Genomic DNA, 19760 nt, shown 5'->3' with positions numbered 1-19760 from the left:
GTAAATAACGGGTGGGGTGCTCACAGCCTGAGTGTGGGTGCTCTTTATTGTTTTATGTCAAAACAAAAACGTTTGAAAAGGACCTAGGACTGTTGGCACTATACCAGTAAAAAAGAGTGACATTCCTATTTTGTGTTGCAAGAATTTTAATTTATACGCTGGTGAAACAGGCTTTTTGGTCATGTTGACCTGTTTGGGGAAGATTGTATTTATAATTCTATGTTCCACACATTTCATATAACAAACTCTACAGATACATCCCTCATAGTGTTGTCCCTAGGGGATGTGGGGCCTGGGGCAAAGCTGAGATCCTGGTGGTAGCCACCCACCTCCCGCCCAGCACAAAGCACGGGGCCCTCCAAAACACAGGACCTGAGGCGGTTGCCCCGATTTGCTGTACCCTAGGGACAGCTCCCTGCCACCATGAGAAAGCTAAAAATAAGGATATTAGCAAAGAAAAATAGGAACGAGATTGAACTACATTGGACATCAAGAGCTTTTTGAACCGGCATGGTGGGAAAATAGCCAATTGCTGCTTTAAAAAATAGGGATGATCCCTCTTAAGCAGGTAGCGTTGGCAGCTATGCAACCAGTGTTCAGGCAGCAAGATGCCTTACGATTTAGGATAAATTACAGAGTGCTGACCCATCTAATCCACACCAAGGCCACATTTTCCACGGGCACCTGCGAAGTGTGCGAGTTCAGCTGCTGGCCTGTTGGTGGGAACCCGCTGCTGCCTGCAGGTGCATGTTCTAAGGGATGGCCCTGGAGTGGAGGCCTGTCCCCGGCCGGATGGGGGGAACGGGGGGGGGGGGGGGGCTAGGTTCCCCAAGGGAAGAAAGGAGCCCGCATCTCCCGCCTAGCTCCGTCTGCGTACGCTGGACAGCTGGGCCGGGGCCGCAGAAGCCAGCGAGGCTGCCTTCGCAGGCCGGGATGGGGGCTGTCCCGGCTGTGCGCGGAGCGACGGCAGGAGAGGCGCTGGCCTGAGAAGCCCGCCCAACAGCGGCTGGAGGAGGCGGAGCTCGCCTTGGTCAGCGCAGGAGGTACCGAGCCGCGGTTGGGGAGAGAGCGCGCTGGCCCAGCCGCTGCCGCTGCCGCTGTCACTGCGCGTCCCCCGAGGTTGACGCTTCACCCAGGCCGCAGACCCGGCCCAGCGACGCCAGCGGCGATAGCGGATCATCATCATCATCATCATCATCGTGCGAGCTGGGGGAGGGGGCACTCTCGGTGGCACGCCCGCCTCCATCTTTGCCTCCTCTTCATTGGTCGAGTAGAACCGCTCGTCTCCGCGATTGGCCCAGGTGCGCTGCCAATCTAGGCGAAGGGACGTTCTCCCGTCTCCCCGCTCGCAGAGGCTGCGCTCGGCTTTATGGCCGCGGCGGCCATTTTGGTTGCGGGCGGGAAAGGCCCTTGAGAGAAACGGTGCCAGTTATGGGGCGCGGAGCCGGCGAGTGCCTTGGGGGAAGTGGGCCGGAGCAGGCCCACTGGCTGCAGCCTATCGGGGGTGCGGCGCGCCCAACCCTTTTCCCTATGTCCGTCCTGCGGCCGCGGCCTTTCCCCGGCCTGTCTCTGTACACTCACGCCCTGCCCCGTAACTCCCTGGAGCTGACAGGGCGGCCCAGCCGCGGAGGCAGCCCCTGTGGGCTCTGCCCTGCGCCCGCTGCTCGCGGCTCCTCCCGGCTCGGCTCTGGCGTTGCTGTGTCTCCACAGCAGCAGCGAGACGCGGTGGCAACGAGGGCCTTTGAGGGCTGCAGCAGCAGGCGCTGATGATGCTTTCAAAGAATTAGCTGCCTCTTCTTAAGGGGCCCCTTGGCAGAGTCACTTCACCTCCCCCCTTGCAAAACGTGCTAGTCCCTCGCTCCTGTGGGGCCGTGGGGTTTGCTCCCAAAGGAAGCCCCTTGGCAGATGCTGGGGTTGGCATGATTACGTTTGATCTTGAATCAGTCTGTACAATTTCCCCTCCTAGGGGGGAGGATATGGTCTGTGCCTACGTGGAGCCCTCAGAGATATAACACCGCCCCAGGTCAGTACTTTAAATGTGAACACAGGGAAGATGAAGAACAAGGCTCACTTTGGTAACTGTTCATTCTGCTGGGAGTTATTCTGCAGTTTGAGGAAATGAGCATTGCTCCCCTCTATCCTTGTTCCTTACCCAAGAGTGAATTCTCTTAGCATCTTGATTGATTAACGTGAGCCTGCTCAGTAGAAACAAAATTGGAGTTTTAAAATGTCTTAAATGACTATTTCAATTTTTTAAGTTTTCTGTTTTCAGCGGCAAAAGCAAAACATCTTTATTAAGGATGTAGTTAGTGGTTTGAGAGAGATTGCTTTAAGGAGAATACTGTTGAAACTGGTAATACCTCTTCCAGTGGAAGTAAGTTTATATATATATATATATATATATATATATATATATATATATATTTTTTTCTCATGGAATTCAATATTAAATACCATGAACTGTTTGTGATGGGAGCAGCCCAGGTGTTAGTTCATGAATTCAGTTGCCACATTTCATTTAATGTTTTTGGCTTCTCCACAGCTCTTGTTTGAAAAACTGATGGTGACAAATTGTAACTTGAAGCTAGATATATACCTTTTAGAAAAATCTGGAGTGAATTTAGTGATTATGAAAATAAGGGACTAATAATATTAAATTGAGCTAGGGTTGGGGCATGCACTATGCAAATTACCACATGCTCCTCTGACAAATTACTTCAGTTCTGAATTGCAGCTCTTGCTCTTCCATTCTGGAGTTTCTCAAGCAAAACATACCAAATGTTTGTTAGCTTTGTGATGTGGACGAGAAAGACTGAATCAAAGTCATTGTTGCTCCAAGGTAGGATTTGAACACATGTCCCTACAATGTCTGTGTACTAGTTCTCAATACCACCAAACTTCTTGAGATCATAATTATATTGTGGATTGGCTTGTAGGATTTACTGTATTTAAATGCAGTAGCATACAATGTTGTTGTAGCTGTGTTGGTCCCAGGATATTGGAGAGTCAAGGTGGATGAGGTAATATTTTTTTTATTGGACCAGCTTCTATTGGTGAGAGAGAGAAGCTTTCGATCTTACACAGAGCTAGTCTCTCTCACCAACAGAAGTTGGCCCAATAAAAGATAGTACTTCCCCCCCACCTTATCTGTCCGTATTTAAATAGGTCACTCAACCTGGTCTCCTTAGTCCTGTGAATACACATATCTATATCTGTGCATTCTCAAGATAAAATATAACTATTTTATTTCACAGTGCTGTGCAGCAGATCTTCTATGTATTTTTTGTTTTTGAACCTCAATCCTTGGTACCACAAATTTATTTAAAAATCAAAACTAAGAAGAAACTAGACACATTTACACTGAATTGCATTTAACATCTTTCTTTTTCCTCTGAAAAGGAATTAGGAAGTTTTTTGGTTGTTTGTCTGGGGTATCTTTCCATATTAACTATTCAAAAATATTTTTATTATGCAATAGAAATTCCTAATTAGAGATAATTAACTTTTTATAATAGGCACATCTGATGTATAAAATAAAATTAAATTAAAAGGATATTTTGCAGTTTCTTTATGAACTATTCTTGAAATTAGGAGGGTGAATGTTACAAAGAGTATTTCTAGGGAAAAGATGGGTATAATGGTGAGAACCATAGTGGACAGCTCTGGTTTCGTGTTATATCACAGATAAAGTGTTATCTGAATGAGTTATATAAAAAAATAAAATAAAATAACCCTCCCTATTTTATTTTTAAAATAAAAAATGAAGTGCTTTTCAATGCCATAGCTACCCTCATTTCAAATGAAGTCTGCAATAATTAAATATTAAAATGATTGATGCATTACATTAATATAAAAACTTTTCAGGAGATTATTACAAAGATTAACATTTTTAATGTTTTAATACTTTCATAATTTATCAATCACAGACACTGAAACTGTTTTCAGTCACCATGCTGATAATTTCATATATCATTGCAGTGTTATGCACTAACTATATAAACAGTATGGTACTGGTGGTAGAGAAGATGAAGAAACACAATTCTTGTTAAGACCCTTTAATATGAATTTTTGGTGTGGAAATATTCTTTGACATGTGAATGAGTAAGTAGTTATTTTTCTGGTGCTGAAGATGAGACAGAAACCCAGTTTCAGGAATGAAATGAAGTGTCATTTGCCATTCATAAAGGAACTTTGTTTCATGTAATGACAAACCTAGGTGGTCTGTAGCAAAGGCTGAAAGAAGAAGAAAAAGCCCTAGCATGTGTTTTCTTAGGAAGGACACACATGAATGCAGCCTTAGTATCCTAAAATTGTCTGCAACTGCCTATGATTAGAGATACATTTTTACTCTTTCTGTTTGAATTATGTTTGTGGGTCATGAGAAAATGTCATGGCACCCCAGGTGCTTTTGTTTCACTAGCTGTATGTAGCCCTACCACCATAATTCAGAGGCTTGACTAAACATTTACCCCAGGCGTTCTTAAAATGGAGGATGCTAATTTCTTTGTTTTGCATTTCTTCTGCATTTCCTTAAGCAGTAGGTTTAGCAATCAACTTTAGTATCATTTTGTTTGATTTCTCCTAGCTAACAATATATTGCCGTTGTACTGTGCAACTTTATTTTGTATAACTTATATATCCCAGGACTCTTTGCAGAGCTAAATACAAAACAGTATGTGAATAAATTATTATTTATTTGAGTGTCAACACTGTGCTTGGCGCTATACAAAACAAAGAAGACGTGATCCCTGCTCCATTGTGCTTGCAATCTCAAACAAAGAACAGTGATAGTATTATTAATTCATCACCATGCAGTGTCTAAGTCCAATAAAAGAGGTAAAGAGGAATAAGAAGGCATAGTCAGAATAGAAGTGATAAAATTAGATTAGAAAATAGATGAAGAGCTGGTGAATTGAATAGATACAGAAAGATTGTTCCAGGTGGCAGAAGCTACAGCAGAGAAATTTCTTGCACCAAAAGTGAAAAGTTCGAGAGAAGGGACAGAGCAAATGTGGATGCTAGATGAATATAGAAAATGGTAGTGGGAAGAGGAGGTCCGTAAGGTAGACTGGAAAGGACAATATCGTCAACAAGTAAGATATTGTTATTCATATAGGCCAATTTGTCAGCTGTATGGAGTGCTGTCTGTGGATTTGTGTCTTCTAAATTATGGACAAAATCCTGGTGTAATTCCATTGAAATCAAAAAAACAAACCAAATACCTTTTACATTCTGAATTGTCCAAATTTTGCTCTTAGTTCAATTTTTATATACTAGGAAAACCGATTAGTTTGGAATACAGAAAATGTCAAAGTTTCAATCGTTGTTTTCTGTTCGATTGTGCTATTTGGTATAAATAAGGAAAAAGAGAGAACTTGGCCCATGATAATTGCGTCGCATAGTTAACTTCCTGAATATACATTAACCATATCAGTCAGCCTTTGAGTTTTAGTTATTGTTTTTTCATTGTAACCTTTACACATTAAGGCCTTGATCTTACAAAGATTTGCATGCTCAACTTTATGCACTGTGAGTAGTCCCATTGACTTCACTCAGTCTCTACTAGTTTCAAGAGATATTGTTATTCTTCACTTTCTGGTTTAAATGCTGTTTGATTTTAAACTGCTGCTGCATTCCACTTCAGAGCTGGCAGCATTTCAGTGTTCAGTATACCACATATCTACATCTCTGTTCAGATCTCACCTTAAAGAGCAACTCTACTCTGAAAAGTGACTGTGTAGCAATGGTACCTTGGGGATATGATTTGCGGAAGTGTTGAGCACTTGCAACAGCAACTGAAGTAAGTGGGAGCTGTGCTTTGAACATATAAATGCTAACTGTTCTCAAAAGTCAGGCTGTAGGTGTCTCAAATTGGGCAACCAAAATTAGTGGACACTTCTTTATACCTCAGATCTGCATCTGCAAAATGGGGATGATACCATCCTTCATTGCATAGTGGTGTTATGAAAATTAATTAATGTTTGTGAAGCACTCAGATATTAGAGTAATGAGCACCAGTGAAAACCCCATGACAAAATTAATATTTTTGCCTTTAGAGCAGGGCTTGAATAGTGTACAGTCATGAGCGGCAGGTATAATAGACCAGGCCTGGCGCAGCTGCCACCAACCCGCTGCCAGATACCTGGGCATGGTGGCTGCGCCTTCCCGTCCCTGCTCTGCCCCTTCTCCTAGGCTCTCCCCCCGCCTGCCGCTGCATTGCTGCTCCTCTCCTCCACCCTCCTCCCCTTGAGACTTCCCCCGCCCATCGCATCCCTTCTTACCCCCACCCCCATGAGACCCTGCCACTCGCCTCATCCCTCCTCACCCCACCCCCACAAGACTACCCCCCCACCCATTCTCTGCATCCCTCTGGCAGTAGGAGGTCAAGCAGGGGAGGGTATGGGGCCTGGGGTGAAGTGGGGGTAGAATGTGGGCAGGGCTGTGGACAGAAGAGGCTAGACAGGGAGCTAGCCTTCCCCAGGGGAAGTTTCACCTGCCGCCGATGCGTGCAGTAAATAAAGCCTAGGTCTTACATCCAGGGGACAACAAAATATTGAATTGCAGCTCATTCAGCAAACACCATCCATCCTGTGCACTGAATGAGCAAGGGGGGTCCTGTAGGAAAATAGTATGTAATCATGTAATTAAAGACTTTTTGAGATAATATTCCTGTAAATAGTTTGTGAACCCTGTAGTGGTGCTCACTGTGTTTTGTAAAAACAACGAGAGTTCTGTAGCACTTTAAAGACTAACAAATTTAATTTCTGCAGGCATAAGCTTTCGTGGGCTGTAACCAACTTTGTCAGATGTAAGGAATAGAAATCAGATAGGAGGTATATATATACATCTAAGAGTAAGGAACAACAATGGGGAAGTTAGATATAAGCAAAGTCCATTCAGTTAGAGTAGTTGAGGCCTATTCACAACCATTGATTAGGAGGTGAGAATGTGTGAACAGTGACAATTACTTCTTGTAATGAGATAACCATTCCAAGTCCCTATTTAGACCCAGTTTAACTGTGGTTTTGTGTTGTAGAAACCATGTGAAACCAGTCAGCACTGGCAGTATTTATGCAGCTAGTCCTGGCAAGTTTGTCTATATTAAGTAAACCCATTTATTTGTGATCCAGCTGTGTCCCTGTGGTTTCTTTTTATTGTTTTGGTGTGTAAAGAGCAAAAGACACAGTACTACCTAAAACATTGTTGGAGGTCCCGATCCTTCAATAGTGTAAGCACTTGCTTAACTTTAAGTACTGTGAGTAGTTCCATTGACTTCAGTATCATAGAATGAGAATAGGACATTATGATGAACAAGAAAAACCTTTCTTCTCTTCCACTAAAGTCAAGTTAAAGACAATTTCACTTGAAACTACAAGTTGATAGAATTTAGTTACACAGGTCGGTCCCTGTTTAGATTTGAAGGATCAAGGTAGTATGGCTGCAGACATGATCATGCAACATTGGTTTATGTCACACAAAGGAACTGTACTTATCGGTTTTGATTATTTATATTGAGGTAGCACCAAAGACCGTAACAAGGAAGCAAGCCAATGTATGCTTACAATTTGACAAGACAAAAAGACATAAAGTGTGGGGGAAAGGATAAAACATGCAAGCAAAATGAGCAGGGTGATGGCAGATAAACATGTTAGTCTCATGTCTTTTTTTTTTAATATTTGTTAATATTTTCTTATTTATGTTGCAGAAACTCTGGGCCAGATCCTCAGCTGATGTAATTTAGTTTATTTCAATAGAAGTTAGTAGTGCTCTGTGAATTTTGACTAGATATTTGGCTTTGCTGACTTACCCCAAATGAGGACCTATCTTCTAGAGAGTGGGTTTTTGGTTGGGGTGCTGCTCTTGTACTGAAGTGGGGAAGAGGTGAGGGAGGCATAAGAAGAGAGTGGGTAAAGAGAGAGGGAGATAGAATGGGAAAGGAAACGGGTGAAGGGGAGAAGGAAAGTAAGACTCATAGTAGGCTGGGAGAGTAAGGTTGGGCAGATGAAGGTTTGTACAGTTAAGGGGGAATGGAATGAAGAGGGAATCAAGAGTCTATGGCAAAGGGGGAAAAGTCCTCAGAGTTCAGAGTAAAGAGAATTACAAAGTCAGCTGTGAAGTCTCTTCTGGGAGGGTAGGCTTAGAATTTGTTGGCTGGAAGTAGGGATGTAAAATATTAAACGGTTAACCGATAAGTATTAGTCTTACTGTTAACCGATAAGTATTAGTCTTAGTCTACATGATGACGGCCCATGCAGACTGTTCCACTATGGAACACTGGGGATCTGGTTTGCAACTCTGGGTCTGAGATGGGGATCCCCCACAGGGCCGGGCTAACACAATCTCTAGTTCTCACAGCTACTGCCCCACACCTGGTCCCGGACCTGACGGGGAGGGAAGGATGTAGTGGTGTGGGCTCTTGGGCACAGGCAGAGCTGGCCGTGTTGCTGCTGCTGCTGCCCAGGGCAGTTGAGGCCCTGCAGTGAGTCCCGCTGCAGAATACCGGGGACCTGGTCCACTGTCTGAGATGGGGGATCTCTTGCGGAACTGGGCCTGTCACATGCAGGTTCCTGCTCTTGTATTTGCTGCCCCACACCTGGACCCACCAGGGGGAAAGGGCATGGCAGCGTGGGTTCTTGGAGCAGTTGCCATGCGTGGGAGGAGAGTGCGCCACACTACCAAGGTGGACCTAAGGGCCAATGAAGCCACTGCAGCCGGGCAGGCACAGCCCTGTGCAGGCCTCCCCATACCTGTGTGTCACACCCGTGCATCCTGCAGGGCCAGTGACATGGGCAGGGATCTGCCTCAGCCCTACCCCCGCCAGGCCTAGCTGCAATCACAAAGCGGAAGGGAGGAGGATGCTGCAGTGTGCCTGGTGTCTGCCCAGACCACTCAGCTCAGCCGTGCTGCTGGCAGCATGGGCCGGATTCTCTGCCCCAGCCTGCACACGTGCCTCCCCCTCTCTTTTGCTCTATCTAGCACACACCTTCCAGAGCTGCCTGTGCAACCACCTCATCCGGCCTCCCCTCTTCCACTATCAGGCACTCTCACTAGCTCACACGTGTTGCCAACACTAGGGATTTACTCGTCAGTATGTGCATTTGGCCCCTGCCGCGCAGTCTCCTCCAAGCATGTAAGAAGCACCTCCTGCCTCAGGACAGTGGCTCTACCAAAGCCCTTCGAGGACACCACATGCATTTACCTCCAGCCCTTCTTACCCTCAGTGCAAGCAGCGCTGCTCTCACGGCCAAAATTATACAAAATTATATCAGTTAAATGGTTAATCGATATAATGTTGATAGTTTAAATGATTACCTTTTTTAAACAAAATGTACATTCCTAGCCCGAGGGCCCTGATTTACTGTCTCTGCCTTTAGTTGCAACTGGTGTTGGATGCTTTGGGGAGGGAGGCCTGATGGTCTTGGAACATCCATATTATGCCTGCTGCTGTGGTTCCCAATCTGAGTGGGGAGAATGCTACCAGATTGGTCATTTTTTTTCTAATGCTTAGTGGCACATGTATAGCAGGGCTCCTTCAGGGGTGGCCAAATTTACTGACCCTCCGAGACGCACTCGACAATCTTCAGAAGTTCAAGAGCCAGGGTGCACCTGCCAGAGCTTGGGGCTTCAGCCCTGTGGCAGGGTAGTGGGGCTTGGTACTTCTGCTCTGCAGGTAGGGGAGATCTCGGGGCTTCTGCCCCTCGGGAGGCATGTGCCAGGTGTCATGGCTTCTGCCCTTTGGGAGGTGCTTGCTGGGGCTTCTGCCCCACTTCTGCTGAAGCCATGTTAGGCGTGCCCCATGGGGCTGAAGCTCCAAGACACTCCTCTCCCTACCACCCCGTCACAGGGCAGAACCCCCAATTCCCCCCCCCCCCCCCACTGGTAGGCGGAGAATGGGTGGAGAGAGCTCTGAGCCGTATTTTAGCTGTAAAAGAGCCATGGTTTGGCCACACCTGTTATATAGTGTGTGAATGTGTAATGGAAGTTTCTTCTGTAATGTGTATGTGCACTCTCCAACTTTTGTTTGATTAAAATCTGAGAGTTGGATTTTTGTCTGGTGTGAATTGGTGTGACTTCAACAGAGCTACCCAGATTTTCACTATCTGAGGATCTGGCCTTCAGTTTTAATGTATTCATATAGATTTTTTTTTGTATATACCGTTCAAATGTAACTGTTACGAACAGATCTTTCAGTAATTTGCAGGGGAAAAAGTGAACAGTGTATCCTCAGACTACTGTAATTTACTTACTTGTCATCTATTTATTGAGAAAGATAGGACAATATTTGATTTTATATCTAGTTAGGAAGCCAGTGCAGAAAACCAGCAGGCCAGATAGGTATAGGAATATCTGAAAAATCAGTGTGTAACCATTATAGTTAAGGATGAAAACTTAATTTAAATTGGAAATAGCATTTTTGAAGTACTCTGTGATATTAAATAATATTAGTAACCTCTGTTAAAGGAACAGAGCATAATAACTTAACACAAAAGGTCCCAGTATACTTGCTAATATCCTTTGTCTTTAATAGAATCGACTTGAAATGATTTACAAAGCAAAGCTGTTGGATGAATTCTTCCAGTTCTATATGTAAAGAGTCTGTTGGTCTTTCTGTGCGTTTATATGTACCCATGGAAATTATGATCTAAATGTGGGTATAGTATTAAAACATAACCATATATGCCGAACAGAAAAATGAAGTCAAGAATTCAGAGCACTTGCATTCTACCACTTATGTACACAGAAAACGTATATTGTATAGACTGTTAAATTCTGTCTCTTGACCATAGAAGGACTGTATAGAATTTTCACCATTTCCCTAAGTAATTTTCAAGGCTAAGGAACAATATGTTTGTGCACTCATACAGAAAAGAGTTCAGTGCATCCACAGTCTGCAGCAAATCTATCAGTCTGTTGTGAAGAACTCAGACACCATCAGTGCCAAAATCTTTAACAAGCCTTGATTTTATTTTGTCTCATCTGTGGCAACCTCTTTCATTCTTGACTAACCTTGCCCCTTTCAATCCATCCAAAATCTTGTTGCCGAAACTCTATCCACTGCTCCATGCTTACTTGTCCCTTTCAAATAATTTCACCTGACACCATTTTCTTCTATATAAAACTTACGGACCTTGTCTTTGCCTTAAAGACCCTGCACAATTTAACTTATGCATATCTCTGCTTGCATCTCTATTCTCTCTATATGCTGTTTTGTTCTGGTACCATTCCCCTCCTTGTGGTATTTGCGTGCTTTCCAAGGATAAATTAAACAAATTGACTATAATCTGTCACGTGAGGTTCCATTTCCAATCTTCTCCAAAGAGAGAAATTTTCAAGTAGTGAATTTTTGCTTTTGTTTCTGTAAAATGGGAATATTATCTGGTGGGGTGAAGACAGAGTAGAATAAGTGTGACTTACAGTTGGACTGGAGAGGTTTGAGGCAGTTTCTACCATCATGAGCGCCACAATCTTGGACCAGCCTATGAGAAGAGTGTAAGGGGAAATCTACGCTGACCTGCAGTTTGGACTGTGAGGATGTGAATAGCAGTGTGCACCAAAATGCTGCACTGTACTCCTCTGTATGTGGACGCTGTGGGCGTAAACTAAAAGGTTCCTAGTTCACATTTATATAATCCCCTTAAACAGAATGATCTTAATGCAAATTAGGAACCTTTTATTTTGGAGCTGCAACATTCACACAGGGGAGTTACGACATTGCACTTTAAAGCACACTGGTATTCATACCCCCGTAGTCTGAACTGTGGGGCAGTGTAGATGTGCCGTTAGTCTCCTGTAATGATGTCCTTCACTCTTTCGGTGGATAATTCTATTGTGGCGAAGAAGCAAAGTTGTTGATCGTTGAGATCCCAGAGTGTGAAGTGATCTTTAAGACATCCCTGGCCCAGCCCATTTAGCACCTTGACACAAAGGACCAAGGCCTTGAACTTGAATGCAGTGTTCTCTGGAAAGCCAGTAGTTGGTGTTCTGGCTTCTTTTCTGTTTTCTTTGCAAAGAAGAATTTTGGGAGGTTTTTCCACTTTTAGACCTAGCATTTTTATTGTGTTTCTGAACTGACAAATAGTTCCATTTTAGACATTTCCGCTGTAGTATGCTAGTATCAATTTTCATGAACACAGCCTGTATGAAAGCCCATCAGAGTGGTAAAACTAGGATATCAGCAAAGAGGTGTGTGTGTGTGTGTGTGTGTGTGTATGTGAGGTAGTATTACACACTCATAATCCTGCAATAAAATGGAAAGAATTCTAATTAAACTCCTACACAAAATTGATATAGCTCTTCTCTACTCTTTGAGTCTACTTACAAGGTAATAGGGCGTAAGAACAAAATGATAGTACTAGGAAAGAGAATAGCCTTTGATAGATTTCTGATATTGATACTGTATTTCATCTGCTCATTTATTTGCTCTGATGCAAGCTGGCCTAGATTTATATTATTGAATGCCATAGTATTCTTTTATGTAGAAACTTTAGGGCTGTATTTCAGCAAATGTTCTCCTTTGACTCTAGCTAACTCCTAATGCTTAGAGACATGAACTCAGGATATTAAAGTGGTCTATTTTATTTTGGGCTATGTTTTCTGAATAGATCCTCATGGCCCTAGAACGACTCATTAAATGCTCTCACTGTAGAGAGAGGTTATTTGTGGAAGAGAAATCTTCAAACTTTCCCATTGCTAACTGGTCAGAGGTGCAGAAAACAAATGCAAAATGTGTATTGGGTCATGACACCAGCTATTATGCCTACGAAGTATTCTGACATCTTCTTATTATAACATTGCCTAAAATGTTGGTGGATGTTGGATATGTAACTGGGGAAGTAACACTTAATCGTGGTTTGAAAAACAGAGTTAGATAGAGATAGTAATGTTATACCAAATTTGTTTAACTTTCCTAGTTACAGCTCTAAAATTTTGGAGTCATGTCTTTCTGATCCATACCAAAGCCATGGCATGCTGCTGTCATTTGTAACTTGCTTTCAGCCTTTACCTGTTTGTTCTTGCTACCAAGTGAGACAGAGATTAAAGAATATCAAAATAGGAAAGGTTGATCACCAGTTTTGTTGACAGATTATGACAGAATTTAGATGTCATGTGGTGATGTGACATTGGTTAATCCTACCACCACAATATGAGGCAAAGAAACAAATTTGCCTGACTTCCAGCTTTTGGGTGGTGGCTTGATTTATTTATTTATTTATTGGTATTTTCTCCAGCTCTCCCAGCCTCCAATTTAAGTTAGGCTGCCAGGGTGGACAAGTCCAGTTGCTAAGACTCTCACTTCTCCTTCCACTATCCCAGACAATCGCTACATTAAAATGAAGTTAAAATAGAATATGTAACAGTAATTCAGGATCAGTGTGGTAAAGGGAAATTGTAACTATCCCCAAACCATGCATTCTAAAAGCAGGAAATTCAGAATGAAGTTTTAACTTAAATCCAAACATGTTAGTGTAAGAAATGCATAGTTAGGGCACCTAAACAACCTAAACTTTGACCTGTTGGGAGCCCAGGGTGGGAAAAATATGGAAAAAATGTGCTGCACTTCCCCAAGCTAGGGAAAAGGAGATGAGGTGATTATCCTTGGCTTTTAGCAGAGTACTTAATACCTGAGTGGAGCAAAAAAACGTTTTTGATACCATGGAGTAAGATACCAATGAAAAAACATAGCGCTCTATTTACTATATGAATTGTAACCTCATAAGGCAGTGTTTCCCAACCGGGCTGCCGTGGTGCACTGGTGTGCTATCAGACCTGAGCAGGTGTGCCATGAAATTTTTTGAAAAACTACATGAAGAGTTCTGGATTGGCTCATGAATATTCATGAGTTAATTTGGAGACTGTATAGTGGTGTGCCTCAGAATAATTAAAGATATCAAGGTATGCCATAGCAGAGAGAAGGTTGGGAACCACTGCCATAAGGTATTGTAACTAGAGTGCTTAGAAGTTAATTTTGAAATTCAAGGTGTACAAACTATATAGCACGGTAGCTTTAATTCTCATCAAAAGAAGTGAATGGTGAAGGTGTGGATGTTAATGATCAAAGAGGGAATGAAAGTGCCTATATTTAACCGTATTGTAGACTGTTTGTTGTTGGTATATTGAATCACTGAGGCAGAACAAATAATTGATTCTAGTCATTCCTCTTGACTCACTAAGCTTTTAACTTGCACTGTAAAACATGCATGCTTTATTTTCATAATGTATATGAGTGACAAATGCTCTTGCTCTCCATATCTACCCTCAAATCACAATCAATATGAATAGCGTCTGCACTTGCTTTTAATGCTTCTTATTTATACCAAATACTATACATAAGTGTAACATTATTTTACAAAATATAAGTTAGCATTAAATATCATATATATTTATATATGTCATATCATTTTTCTTTCAGAGAGAACCCCCTCCCCTTACACACACACCAGTTCTTCCTTTTTTTGTTAGGTGATGGTAAAAGCCATATATAATATTATCTGATTTTATAGATTTTAATGGAAAATTATAGAATTTAAGGAAAATTTAAAATAAAGATATTGAAAATAAGTAATATTGATGTGATAGCCATGTCTTCATTTATAGGCATTCTTTCCATCTTCCCAGTTCTGAGAGATGCTTCTGATCTTTATTCAAGTAGATAATTGCACTTCTAGACCTGGTGTAAATAGTTTTGCTTGTACTTTGTACATTGACCAGGCTAACTGCCACACAATGGAAGGCATTAAAATCTTCTTCAGTATGTTTGACTGAGAGGGTTTTCTTCTCTTAGCATCAGAAGGGTAGAAAGTCTCTTTTTTGATTGCAGACATTCAGTATTTTTAAGTGAATATACTATATATAAATTGAACAGAAATCTTAATTTTTAGGATATAGGACAACTTGTACTGAGAGCCCAGTAAGAAGAAGAATGCTACTGTTGCTTTCTCTCTATCAGAGTTAGGCCCTGATGCAGCAAAGCATTTAGATACATACATGACTTTAAGCACGTGAGTAGTGACGTGCTTAAATTAAACACATGTTGAAGTTCTTTGCTGGAATGTGCCTGCCTGACAATATCAAATATTGGAACTTTATTCACATGAGTTCAAATTCAAATTTTTATGCATATAAATGAGATGGGGTAGAAGCCTCCTTTGTGTGATTGCAGAGTCCATATATATATATATACTGTTTTCTCATGAAACAGATATCCTTTCTACATGGACTTCCTCCATGAGTGGCTATTTCTTCACACCCAAAAATGGTCGTATTTTCTAGTGAAGGCATTAATATTTTCAGAGTCCTGAAGCTTAACCTTTTGTTCAGGTGAAAGTCCATCTTTACATAAAAATGTATGTAACTTCTAGGAAAACCAAAGCTCAATGTGACCTTGATGTGGGTTGTAGCTTCTAGGTTCTATTAAATACAAATCATGATTATGATAATAATAATGAAAAACAACATTTCTGGACTGTATAAAGTCCCAAAAATGGCAAATATTTTTCAATCAGATGCCACAAGCGTTTATACAACCCTGTTATTCAGACACAGATATCTGCTATACTAAATAAATTTTATACAGATATATTCTGGTCAAATACATTTTGGACCTGATTTTGCTGCTCCCACAGAAGCCTATGACCAACTGCACGACTTCAGTGGGAATGGTAAGCTATTTATTTTTGTATAGATGTCTCCTTTTGTTATCAGATTTGATTTACTGTGAACATCTTGATTTAAATCCTACTAGGATAGTATTTTAATTAGAATTTTAATATTTTTCTCTCATGATCAAAATAAATCAATACATTTTTAACTCTTATCTTTAGTATTAGGTGTCTAATAAAATATTTAAACTGTTTTTATTGAAGAATCCAAATAAAAATCTATGATACTTAATTTCTTTTTTATTATATTTTTCATCACAGTAGATTTTGAAATGAACTAAGGAATATAGAACATTGAGTGGGGATGCTGTGTATATATGCCACTCCTATTAGGTAAAATCATAATTGCTCTACTGTCTGTTATAGATACAATATTACTAACAGATAATGGGATAGCTCCTTTTCCTAAAGTGGTAGGGGCCTATTGTTTGAAAGCAAGAAGTTATGAGTGCTAGTTCTGTTGCTGCCATGAAGTTCTGAGTTGTCATGCAGCATAGTGATGACAACTGTGACTTATTTTTTGTGATAGATAGCTATGAGATTTGTTTCAGTACTTTGTTCTGTTGTCCTTATGTAAAATATTAGACTTTTTTGTCGTTAGTAATGTTTTCCCACTGCATTTATGGAACCTTATGGTCTCCCTCCTTTGGCTAATTTATCTCCTATTAAAAAACCTTGGTTATTAAACTTACTCAATAAGCTTTACATCAGACTTAGAGTTATAGACTGAGTTAGGACTAAGCTTCCTTATAGTTTGAAAACACTGAGCTACATTGCATCAGAAAAATAGTGTGCTTGCCTGTTTGTGACATCCATTTGTAGTACATGCAAAAGGATAGCTACATGTACAGATATTCAATTACCCATTATGAGTGTGTACATACTAATGCATGTGTGAATTAGACTTAGGTGCTAGTATCTGAAAATTTGATCCATAACATTAACATTCTGTAGGGAGTCTTTCAGTCACAAATTCTTGATTTCTCTTCTATCAAATGAATAATTACATTTCAATCTTTAATTTTCTTTACTGTTCAAAAATACCATATACTAATATTTAAACAATTCTTACAGTTGAAGAATCAAAACATATTATTCAATACCAAGTCTCATTTTCATGAAAGTTTGCACGCAGCAGCTTTGCTATGTACAGTGGAACCCACTTAAGACTTTATTATTGTTGTTAATCATTTATATAGCACCGTAAATGTACAAAGCACAGTGCCATGTGCTTTATAGTCCCTATATTTATTTTTTATTAATTTTTTTAGTCATTCACAATATGTTTCTGTTCCATTAATGAAAGGACTGTATGATCCCTTATATGGTTTGAATAATACTTTTGAAATTCCCATGAACAGTAAAACAGAAGTGTATTTCAGGAGTAGTGAGTTAAATTCTCTCATGGTCAGATCTTGAAAGGACATTCAAAAAGTGCTTTGTCTATAGTTCCCATGAACTGTTTAAATCAGAAATATATTATTGACACTAGAGGGTGAGTTAGGCAACTTATTCATATGTGAGAGTGATCAATATGTGATAGAACAGGAGAAAAAAAAGATAAAGTATCCCTCTTGTGGTGCAAACCCTCAAAGTGTGGGGAAAGAGAGGGGAAAAAAAGACCCAGGAAGAAATTGCAAAAAATTCTGTTACCCTTTAAAAACCTGAAAACAAGCTAAGAAACAAAATATTCAAATAATTTGTATGTGATTTTTTTATAAAAAGTATCTTTCATAGAAGCTGAGACTTGGGAGAAAGCTCCCATGGATTTTTAATGACCTGAAATTACTCAAGTCTTTTTTAAAATTTTTTTTTAGCAATATCTAAAAGAAGACTGACAAACTCCTTTAGATGGTTTTTAAAAGGGATATAGTCATTAAAATTCCAGGTACCTGCAGAATGTTTAGCACTTCATGATTGTGCAGAATTCAGATTAAATAAAGAAACACAGAAATGGGTCTCGATCCTGCGCCATCTGACATTAATGAAGTTTTGCTATTGAGTACAGTGGAAGCAGGATTGAGCCAATACTTAGTTAAACTGTGTGAATCATTTTGGGAAACAAGAGATATATTGTATTTGAGTGAATTTTTTCTTTTTTAAACGGGGTAACAATTTTCCCTTCAAAGTGTTTCGTGAGTCATAAAGGTTCCAGGCTTTTTCCTTTTAGAAATCTGATCTGATGGTTACATTTTAAACTATTCCTACAGCAAGATTCATAAATAATAAATATTATCTCTTATTAATCCATATTTTAGCTTAACTCTGGCTCATAGCTAGCTACTTCCTCAGGGAATGCAGAATTCTTTACAAGGGAAGGTGATGAGCTACAGCCCCCAAGGAATTAAATTGTGAAAACAATCTTGGTTTCGTACATGCTAATATAGATCTGTATTCCCTTTCCACATTTATCACAACACATTTTAAATTGTGGCTGATCTTTTATGCAAATAGCTGTCTTATTAGACATTGCGGCTGTATGTGCTAATGTCTCTACGGGTTTCTCGGGAGTTTGCTATCTAACCATCAAAGCAGTAGAAATGAATGATGATTACTGCATAGCTTTGAAGAACAAAGAAAAGTCGCAGCATTTTAGAGGTTCTAGATGCTCGAGTCAGTGACAGTTTGAATCACACAAATGAACTGGATTGTCTCTGTCGCTCATGTTAAGTAGGCCAAATATATTTTTAACTAATGGGAAATATTTTTTGTCTGTACTCTTGTGTTTTATTGGCACCACTAAAATTGCAAGAACCTTTTACAACTAACATGTTGTTACAAAACATTACTAGGCTATTGAAAATGCAAAAGGCAAGTCAAATGTTGTTTCTAGCAGTGGAATAAACTAGATTTTGCTATATAAAAATCTATTATCTATTTGAGTTGAAATATTAACTTTATTTTCCATTGTTGCCATGGTGTAAGCATTATGTGGGAATCAGTTGCCTTTCTTCCCAGCTGGGTTATGATTTTACAGGCAATGGGGCGAGGCACTGGAAAAAAATAAATGTTGTACTTTTTCCTTAGTTTCATTCAACTTAGTATAAGTTATAGATACCTAAAGGTAAGTTATTTACTGAGTTAAACATACTTAGTGTGTGAAAATCTTCAGTAATATTAATTTTGACCTGCACTAAAAGTGTAGCATCATTAATTTGTACATATCTGTTCCTCTTGAACACATTTAAGTATTCACTGATTTGTGAAAACTCAGTTTCATTCTAAATCTCACCTTAAGATAGAAGGCCTGTTTCTTTTCCTATTAAAAACACTAGAAGTTTTGCCATTGGCCAGATTTTTTTTGTCATATACACTAATTTAAATCTGGAGTAACTCCACTTAAGTTGATGGAGCTACGCTGTATTTGTAATGGGGTGCTTAATTCTGGCTAGTATGGTGAAAAAAATCAGAATTGGGCCCAAAATGAGCAAATGGACAAACAGTGAAAATAATTGCTGTATTGTTTGAGGTATTAATAAGCTTTGGGGATTATTTCTTGGTTCTGTGCTTAGAATCTGGCTTGAAAACAGTTATGCCATTTACTATAGCTCATTTGACAAAAATATCTTGGTGGTTTAATATATTTTTGCACATAGATTTAAAGCCAGATTTTGGCTCTTGGAATAGAGGGTGAAATTAACCCATTGCCAGAATCCCACTGAGCCAGATAAGCCGTGTGTTGCCACTTGGTGAGGAGAGAAACACACATCAGGGGAACAGCGGTATACAGTGTCTTAGCACTTCTTACATAATATATAGCTGGTGTGTTTGGGATGGGCTGGAATGGTTATTGGAATCATGATTGTGTTGCTCTGGTGGAGAAAAGTGATACCAAGGTCTGAGGAAGTTATGACTATTAGTGGGAATAGCAGCCTCAGAGGGTCTATAGTGCAGCTCCCCTCCAGTCTATTTGGAGTTCCCTGTACAAAAGGCTGATTAATTCATTAGACTTTGGAAGGTGATGGATGAATTTCATCCTTGCTGTTTTAATTTTAGAACGTCTGTAAGTTTTGATATATTACTCTGAAGGTTTTAAACATAATGTAGATAGGGAGATAGTGGATTTAGACTCTGGAGACCTGAGTTAGATTGTAAATTTGT

General features: G+C 40.3%; 1 protein-coding gene across 3 annotated transcripts in view; it reads left to right on the top strand.

The window, feature by feature from the left end:
* The first annotated feature begins 736 nt into the window (after positions 1–736).
* The window catches only part of TRIQK (triple QxxK/R motif containing), a 75554-nt gene continuing 56530 nt past the window's right edge, over positions 737–19760 (top strand). Inside the window, exon 1 of one of the 3 annotated variants that reach the window (XM_067536393.1) lies at positions 737–1301. The gene's annotated coding sequence lies outside the window, so the exon portion shown is untranslated. The other 2 variants (XM_067536386.1, XM_067536397.1) reach the window with 2 other exon arrangements.

The sequence above is a fragment of the Emydura macquarii genome, unplaced genomic scaffold (assembly GCF_026122565.2).
Source record: "Emydura macquarii macquarii isolate MOO-44397 ecotype Brisbane River unplaced genomic scaffold, CSIRO-AGI_Emac_v2 contig_383, whole genome shotgun sequence".
NCBI classification, from domain to species: Eukaryota; Metazoa; Chordata; order Testudines; family Chelidae; genus Emydura; species Emydura macquarii.
The sequence above is the reverse complement of the archived record's forward strand: the minus strand, read 5'-3'. Positions and strand labels throughout refer to the sequence as shown.